At 32.5% G+C, this 10,215-nt stretch overlaps 1 pseudogene; it reads left to right on the top strand.

Moving 5' to 3' along the window:
- The first annotated feature begins 4,123 nt into the window (after positions 1 to 4,123).
- Positions 4,124 to 8,443, top strand: LOC120114359 (annotated as a pseudogene).
- The last annotated feature ends 1,772 nt before the right edge of the window (positions 8,444 to 10,215 follow it).

Below are 10,215 nucleotides of genomic sequence, written 5' to 3'. Positions count from 1 at the left end.
GACTCCCGAGCCCGACATATTTCTGGTAAGACGCAGATCATGTAAGAAATAGGGTATCCGATCAACCCATTTATTTTTAAATAAATGATCGGTGGCGACTCCAATCCACATTTTTCAAGTCGAAGCCCAATTCCGGGGCCCAACCGAAAGACGGTTGCGACAGGTTGTTTGCTGATATAATTAGAATCCTATAGCAAAACATCCTATCAGACAATTTGGTTCGCTCACCACTCCTTTATCACTTCGTATAGCATCTTGTTCGACATAGACAATGAGTTTCTATGAAGGTTACTGAGTTCTTTTGATATTAGTCTTCATTCTCAATAGAATGTTTCATTTTTCTTCGTATCTTTGAGTTTCATATTTTTTTGTATGAGATTTTGGTGACTATTGTCTCTAATTTTCTCTTTATGCTTGGGTGTGTTGTGATTATGCAATTCATAATTGCCGGAGGTATTCCACGGAAGTTGCTCTCAACCTAGCGTTGGGGGCAGCCTACTACCCTACCTCCCCCTTACCCCATTACATATAGGAATATGGGTCAGCTAATTTATAGTTATCATTGTTTAAAAAATTACATTTTAGAAGCTACGCATAGACAAAAATCAACAAGAAAGAAATGATTAATGTTGTTCCTTCTTAAAAAATGATATTTAATGATTTATAATCCAGTGTTTTTAAAAACAATTACGTAAAAATTCATTAAGTGAGCTTAGTAGTTAAAAGAGTGTCGATGTCCTTTAATATTTTAAACTCGAACAATTTATATTATAGGTATATGCGCTTTCTAAATGGTCAAACATTTTTTAACTGTTTTAAAGTAAAAGAGTAAGAAAAATATTTTTTTGGAAAAATGTCCCAAAAAACTTTAGAAGACAATTATAAAAGAAATTATACTTAAAGAGAAAATGGACCTTTAAACATTTATTTAAATATTAATAAAATACACATGACATTATATTAAAGTTAATTATAAAAAATAAATGTCAATATATCAGATAATTATACAAAATTAATTAATTTAATCCTTTATACATTATATTATGCAAATATGCAAAATTTTAAAATGTACATTATTTATTCTATTTTTTTCTTTTTTAGGAAGAAAGTGATTACAAACTTTGAAAGAAGTTGGTCGAAACATTTCGTGTAACATCCCAAATCAGAACTAGTGACTAAAATGTAAATTTTGAAAACTTTTATGCTCAATTTTGAAACAAGTTAAAAGTTCAGGCACTTAAACAGAGAATTTTGATGTTGGATTGATTAACAAATCTAGAAAGATGAGAGGGTATAATTGTCATTTCATAAGGAAGATTTTTTTTATTTTCCTTTATAAAGGATGTAAACACATGGAGTTAAGGGGAGAAAGAAAGAAAACTCTGGAAGCTTGGTTATCTTCTTCCTCCCGTGACTTCAGTGATAAGGTGAGTTGGATTCAATTTGATTGTATGAACATGTGATATGTGATCATATATGCTACATGATATTTGTGAACATAAGAGAACAAAGTATAAATTATATGATATAAATGATTTCATAAGAAAGTGAAATAAGCTATGAGATCATACGAAAGTGTTATATGAGCTATGTGATAAGAAGCTATGAGCCTATGTGATATGCATATGTGAATATGTGAAATGATAAAAGATAATGCCCATGTTATGTGATATGAGAGCTAGGGGTATAGTTGGCATGCCAAGAGTCGAGGGTTCTACGTAGTCCTTCGGGACATATATGTAATCCTTTGGAACATATATGCAGTACTTCGGTACACTTATTTGGTCCATTGGAATATGTGTATGATCCTTAAGGAGTGATCCTTCGGGACATAAATGTGATATGTGGTCCTTCGGGACATAGGTCCTTCGGGACAAATTTCATATGCCACTCGGTGAGAATTATACGAGCTGTGGTGACAGCATAGGTGCACAACCTCAATGTACTCACATATCTTTAGTTCTCACATGTGTACATAGGCTAATAAAGAGATAATATAAATAAACTTGATATGATAAGATGTTGTTTCCTTGTAAAGTGATATGTGCGATATATGATGTGTATAAATGATAAGTATAAGATCATATGATAAAAGGAATTATTGATAATGCTAAGAATGAAGCTGATGATATATGTGCATATGTGTATTTGTTATATGAAAGGATATATGCTTTTATATGATATGATAGTATTAATTGTTCATGCATTGATATGAGTTAGAGTTTACATTACATGTTTTATATGCCTCACTAAGTCATAGACTTAGCGTGTGAATGTTTCACACGTAGGTTTCGATGAGATTATGGAGCGAAGAAGAGTAAGACATGTCAGATTCTCCTTTCCATAGATCATATCAGAAATGTATTTGAATACATGTATTTTGTACATAGAATGTAGTTGACATATAGTCTAAAGATTTGAATTGTATAAGCTTTGATATGTTTTGTAAAACCAATTGATTTTAATTAATGAAAAATATTCATTTTCTTGAATTGTGAATTTAAATTTTGACCAATTTGTAAAGGAGAATGCTTTGAAATGTCAATGTGACACCTCAGACTCGGATCCGGGTCGGATACGGGTTGAGGGTGTTACATTTCGTATGTACCTAAAAGTACATACATAGTTATAGCACTTTCCAAAGGTTATAATCCTTTAAACAAATTCTAAATTTTAAAAACAAATCATTAATTTTTTATTCTATCCAATGAGATTAGTAAAATGATTATTTTATTTAATTAAATTGGGATTCTTAAAGAAAGAAAACAACTGGTTGGGTTGTACTATAATAATGGTATATATTCTTGTTCTTAGAACATTTTGGATGCTTGATAATCTTGATGGAACACTAAAGTATGTGGCATAAGTAACTGTCGTACTGTGGAAGAGACTTGTATACCAAGCTATTTAGCTGAAAAGCATGCAGAAAGTCTTCTCAACTTTCTTCTATTAGATCATGTGCTATGTGTTCCCTTAAGCCAATCTCATCAATTCTTTTCTAATCTATTCTCTCAACCACCTTTCTTTATACATGACAGATTGTCGTAAAAAGTAAAACAAAGTTGATTGCATCTTCTTCTTCTTTTATCTGAGGAAGTAAATTAAATATACTGCGACATAATTTACCCATAAAATCTATTAAAAAAACCTAAATTTGCACGAATTAAGTGATCTCGGAGGTAATAGAATTATTGTTGTTCTCTAAGATATCTAGTTCAAGTACCTTGAATATCAAGAGTACGAGTGTTCAATGTCAAATGATTGAGAGCGAATATATAAACCTACTATTTACATCAGATTAATAAAAACCTAAATTTTAATTATACAAATATCTAAAGTTTAAGATATCTATGGAATTTTAATTTTTAAGAGTTAATTATATACTTTAAAGAAAAGTTTATTGTTTGTTTTGGGAGGAGTCAATCCCTATCTCTTTATCGTTCGCCCACTAAATAAATATTTCACAATTAGAATTCTAATACAATAATTCTAATGATATTGCATGTCTTGTTTAGGGTTATATATTTAAAGTTTATAATTTAAGATTTAAATTTTAAAAATTGAATTCATTGAGCGGTTTCAATGGTAAAAAAGAAATGTTATTTTTTAAAAATATTTTAGGTTCGAACAATGAGTCTGATTATTTAAAAATAAATAAATATATTTATAAAAATGTTTTTATTATGTGTTGAAAAAATATTTTTTATTAAAATTTGTTAACTATTAACTGGTGGAAATATATAAAAATTTATAAGTATTAAATATAATAACGAGACACATATAAATTTTTAAAAAAAATATATATTATTAAGAAATACAGTTACGAGTATTTAAATATATTTAAATGATGAGGTGTTAAATTTATTGTCCATCTTCTCCGGTGGACAAAAGAGCTGAAAGTAGAGGACAGCTCATGCTTGCGAAATAGACTTTAACACCAACCTTCTCTATTACTCCCTCACTCACTCACTCACTTCCACCATTTTTTTTATATAATCCAACACTCTCTTTAGCTCTTATTATATTGTTTTAGTGAAATTAGTAGCCTTTATCACCTTCCCTTTCTTCTATATTCTCTATCTGCATTTTCTAAGTCACTGATTTGGCAGCCATTACCAGAGGAAAAAAAGGATCAGAAATGGCGTATGATAGGCTGCAACCATCACAACCTGGAGGTTCTACTCAGCAACAAAATCATGAAGAACACAAAGCTAAGAGTAACAAGAAAAAGATTGTTATTCTTTCGGTTATTGCCGTGACGATGATAATTTTTTCGGCTGTTTGTGCTGGTCTCGTAATTGGCCTCCGTGACGGCGGCGCTGACTCAATTGGCGCCCAAGTTCACCGTAAGCCCACCAAGGCTATTTCTAAAACCTGTAGCAAAACTCGGTTCCCTACTCTCTGCGTCAATTCACTCCTCGAGTTCCCTGGCTCGCTCACTGCCAATGAGCAAGACCTCGTTCACATATCCTTGAATATGACGTTGCAGCACTTCAGTAAAGCTCTTTACACGACTACATTGATCTCCTACGTCCAGATGGACCCACGTGTACGGTCGGCGTACGACGACTGCCTCGAGCTTCTGGAAGATTCGGTCTCCTCCCTCTCCCGTTCCCTCTCCTCCGTCATTCCTTCTCAGGAAGGCGGGTCCACTCAGGACGTGATGACGTGGCTCAGCGCCGCTATGACAGACCACGACACGTGTACTGAGGGACTCGAGGGAGTGAGCGGGACGGTGAAGGATCAAGTGACCGACAAACTGAAGGACTTATCGGAGCTAGTGAGTAACTGCCTTTCGATCTTCGCCGCTAGCGGTGGAGACGATTTCGGCGGAGTACCGATTCAGAATAGACGGTTGCTATGTTCGGACGACTATTTATCGGGAGAGAGTATCGACGAGGAGAATTTCCCGAAATGGCTGGGGAGAAAAGAAAGAGAGCTGCTAAGCACTCCCGTGTCGGCGATCCAGGCCGATATAATCGTATCGAAAGATGGAAAGGGCACCGTTAAAACAATTTCCGAGGCTATCAAAAAGGCGCCGGAGCATAGTAATCGGCGGTTCATCATCTATGTGAGGGCAGGAAGGTAAAAATTTCGTTTATAATTAAAGATCAAAATTTACTGCAACTTTTTTTGCCCTTTTGGCTCACCTTTTCCATAAAATTCGTTAACTTTTCGTTACGAGTATTATTTTATAGCTGAAAATAACCATATTACCCTCGCATGATAGTTCGTTACTCAATTATTCTAAATGTAAAATACACAAATGATTTCTTGATTATATGATGATATTTGGTTGAATTTATCTACTATTAAAAGTTACAAAATAATTCTTCAACTATAGGGATTGTTTTGTTGAGTCTGTCTACTATTAAAAGTTATAAAATGATCACTCGACAACAACAACAATAAAACCCTATTTCGTTAAAAATAATGATCGTCTGAGTTTAACGGTAACATACTTAATGATGGAATATGATAATCATTTGAGATTCCACGATTAGATTTTATCATATCTCAGTTAGTATGTTAACATCCAATTCAGATTACTGAAAATCTTTTAACGAAAAATGATGAAATTGGAATATTGAATAATCATGTGACTATTTTATAATTTCTAATAATCGAGAGACTCAATAAAATAGTATCCTATAGTTAAAGGATCATTTAATAACTTTTAATAGTTGAAAGACTTAACAGAGTAACACCCTATAGTCGGGGGCATTTGTCTACTTTACCCTTCTTTTAATTAATTTATTGATTAATATTTTCTCTTTAGGTGGGCTTTCTCGGTTTTTTATTGGATTTAAAAAAAATAATCAATTCAATTTATTACTTTAAATTTTATATTTAATGTATTATTAAATATAATCTTAATCAATATTAATATACTTTTTAAAATGTGTACTTATGATAAATTATCGTAAATTTTAAAATAGTACTGTTTTTACATTGGAGACAGATAAATTACAAAGGTACGAGGATGAAGGATTTATTATAAAAGAAAATTTGTACTGTATTTTACAGGTACGAAGAGGAAAATTTGAAGGTGGGGAGGAAGAAAACAAACTTGATGTTTATAGGTGACGGAAAGCGTAAAACAGTCATTGCCGGAGGAAGGAGTGTAGCCGACGACTTTACCACATTTCATACTGCAGCCTTCGGTATGTTAAGTTTACCCATGGTCTAATAATATTTTTAGTTATTAGATTTTTAAAAAAATATTTTTAACTATCATCTTATTATATAAAAATAAAATATATTTTAAATATTCCTATTACAAGAAATTGAAAAATAATAAATATTATAAAAAATTGAAATTGTAAAAAATATAAAATTAATGAAAGTTTATTATTTTTCTGTCAATTAGCTTAATATAATAAAAAACAAAACTTACAAACAAACAAGTTTAAGAGCTTCAATAATTTTTTAAAAGTTTAAAATAAAATTATTATTTACCTTTTCTATTGAATTAATTTTTTATTTAATCAAAAAATAACAATATATTTTTTTACAAAACAACATAGTTGTTCACCACACTGCAAATTGTAAACATAAATCAAGGGATGAATTCCTAATATTCTTTGCTTTACTAATTATCAATTAATCTAGCGAGATTAAATATTTTTTTTAAATAATAAATTTAAATTTTGATGTTATAAATAAAATAAATTGAATTAAGAGAGTAATATTGTAATAGACCTTTATGATATATGATCCAAATTAATTGATCACAAATACCAATATATATATATATATATATATATATATATATATATATATATATATATATATATATATATATATATATATATATATATATATATATATATATATAACTTTTTTTTTTTGGAAAAACAAAAGAAAACTATTGGACATAAAACCATTAAACAAGTCCATGTCACATGATGTAGAAATCGCACGTGGGATGCTATTAGGCAGACAAAGTCCCCTAGATTCAGCAGCCAGATCACCTTATCTTATCTACTTCCTTGTCCATACAATTCGAAATTAAAAAGTATTACTCATACATTTTGGTACATAGTATTAAACTATTAATCATACTTAGAGGTATTAAACTATCCTTTGTATTTATTAATTACGTGATATTTGTAAAATAATATATTTAGTCGGTTGGTTAAACTATTCATATTTGTTTCTCATATTAAATTATTAGGTTCTAGATTCACTAAGAATACTATTCTTTCTTCCTCTAAAGTTCTTTTTTCCCCTCCTTCTAAGTAAAATTAGGATTAGATTTAGAATTTATTAAAAAATTATATCGTATTTATATAGTATTTTATATCTTCCTTAATGTTGAAAAGTGAGTACTGAATTAGGATTGAGGCCGGAGCTCTAATTAAAATAAACAGAAATGTTCTTATTCCCTTCTCTTTCTTTCCAGAAAAGATGTATTTGTTGCCCAATTACATTTAAAATCACATGATAAAAAATGAAAGTGATATTAACGATTAATACTGTTGGACCATGCCATGAAAATTTTGATATTTTATACATGGGTAGGACATACCATTTATTGTTATCGAACGATAAAAAGCCACAATTATTTTTAGTTAATTTCGTTCTTATCAAATTTTATAATGTTTGCTTCATTTTCAGTGAAAGCTGTATAATTGATTGCTTTGTTTCCATTCAGCGGCAACCGGATCCGGTTTTATTGCTAGGGACATGACATTCGAGAACTACGCCGGACCAGCTAAGCACCAAGCGGTGGCTCTTCGGATCGGGGCCGATCATGGCGTCGTATACAGGTGTAACATCATCGGCTACCAAGACACTTTATACGTTCACTCGAACCGTCAATTTTACCGTGAATGCGACATTTACGGTACGGTAGATTTCATTTTTGGTAATGCCGCGGTGGTAATCCAGGATTGTGACATTTACACCCGAAAACCCATGGCCTCACAGAAAAACACTGTAACTGCCCAAAAACCGAAAGACCCGAACCAAAACACCGCATATCGATCCATAAATCACGGATCCTACCCACACCGGATCTCGCGGCGCTAAAGCTAGCTTTCCGTCATACCTAGGCCGCCCATGGAAGACGTATTCCCGGACGGTGTTCATGTTAACATACATGGGTGACCACATTCACCCAAAGGGATGGCTGGAATGGAACGGTAATTTTGCCTTGGATACATTGTACTATGGTGAATACAAGAATACCGGACCGGGTGCGGCGGTCGGACAACGGGTAACATGGGCCGGGTATAGAGTCATCACTTCGGATACCGAAGCAAGTAAATTTACTGTTGCACAATTTATTTATGGACCTTCGTGGTTACCATCAACCGGGGTTGCTTTCATGGCTGGCCTACAAGTTTAAAGTTAAATGCTTCTTCTAATAGTATGAAATATAATTTTATGGTTCTAATTTTTTTCCCGTGATATTGAAATAACTAAAAAGGATTGATTTTAACTCCTCCATGTTATGGAAGATTATAGGGAATAATTGTATTTCGTTTTTTTTTTGGTCAGCGGTAGTGTAAATTTTAAATACGAATATGATACGCATCACATTAATAACATAAAACATTCATTGTATTTATTTGTATTTTCTTTTCTAAATTATAAATAATGGTTCCATGGTTGACGAGAAAGGTGAATGGAAATGTAATGAACTCGAACCACTGCTTCCGAATGCAGTTTTAGTAAGAATAGCGGCTTTTAAACCACCACTCACAGCATTACAAGAACCTGGCTAACCCCGTAGGAATAATGAAGCATGAGATTTATTCTTCGGAGCTATCATATGGAACGTTTGGAAGCAACGCAACAAACGTATCTTTGATCCAAAAAGTATCGAGAGAGAGAGAGAGAGTCAATAGCGTAGTCGAAGGGTGGTTACGGAAACATACAGAGCCGAGGAAGCGGCAAAAGATATCCGAATCAACGCAGGACACAAGCCGAGACAAGAAACGAGATGGACACCTCCAATACCAAGATGGCTTAAAATAAAAACGGATGATGCGAGCGACAGGAGTAATGGAATGACAACATGTGGAGGGTTGATTAGAAATAACAGAGGTCAACGGGGACTGGGATTCCACAAGAATATTGGTGCATGCTCGGCTCTAGAGGTTGAATTTTAGGAAGTGTTCGAAGGGCTCATAGGTGCGTGGGAATTGGGAACGAAGATCATAATTGAGGTAGACAGCAAGAAAGTTTGGAGAAGTATGAATGAAACGAACACATCATCAGTAGACTCAACATTAAGACACCGCATAGGCGAAATGATGAAAAGAGATTGGAAGGCAAAACGACACCTCAAAATAAATTTCTTTCTTTTCAAATAAATAAGGAAATTAATGTAGTATAGAAGAAATAAAGGTCGATCCCACTTATATTAAAAAAGTTGATGAAATTCTTGATTTTTGACTCTGACATATGGCGTGAATTTAAGTAAAATAAATAAAATGAGAAGTTGGTTGAAGAGAAATAATAAAATAGAAATATGAAGTAGGCTTAAATATACAAAAGACTTCTAACGTAGGCTTTTTTTTTTTTAATTTAATGTCTAACGTTTTTTTCGTTTTAGTTTGGTGTCTAACGTTTCATTCGATTACTTAAAATAGGTCACGCCGTGACGGACCGTTAGTTTTCTCCATTAAGTGTCACAATCTGATAATTTTAAAAATTTTATTTAAAATTAAAAAAATAAAATTATATATATTGGTTTAAAAAAACACACACAATTTTTTAAATAACCTCAAAATTTTAAAAACTTTAATTTCAAATCATTAACCTTTAACCCTGTCACTGAACTACCCTTCTCCAACCGGTAATAGTGTACACGGCCGCTCCGACCGAAAAATTGCTTCCCTCTTCCATTGATCCCTCAGTTCTCAACTGCGATTTTTCACAGTGGAACTTCCCCATTGACGTTCTTCAGATATTACCATTCCTTTTAGGGGGTGTTTGGATGGGGGAATGTGGGATTCCCATAGGAATGGAATCCATATTCCCCCGTTTGGTTAGCCCGGGAATCCTATTCCCGGTAATGTAAGATTACCAATAGTGGATTTTTTGGGGTATATTACCGGGAATGTCATTACCTCCCTTTCCTTAGGTATTGTTGGATTACCGGCGTTTTGGACTAAAATGCCCTTAAATTTTTATTTTTTTTCAAAAATATATTTATTCTGTAATCGAATAATAAAAATTTTACGAAGGTTAAATTACAAATTT

This window comes from Hibiscus syriacus, unplaced genomic scaffold, assembly GCF_006381635.1.
Source record: "Hibiscus syriacus cultivar Baekdansim isolate YM2019G1 unplaced genomic scaffold, ASM638163v2 tig00110223_pilon, whole genome shotgun sequence".
NCBI classification, from domain to species: Eukaryota; Viridiplantae; Streptophyta; class Magnoliopsida; order Malvales; family Malvaceae; genus Hibiscus; species Hibiscus syriacus.
This window is presented reverse-complemented; position numbering and strand designations above follow the sequence as displayed.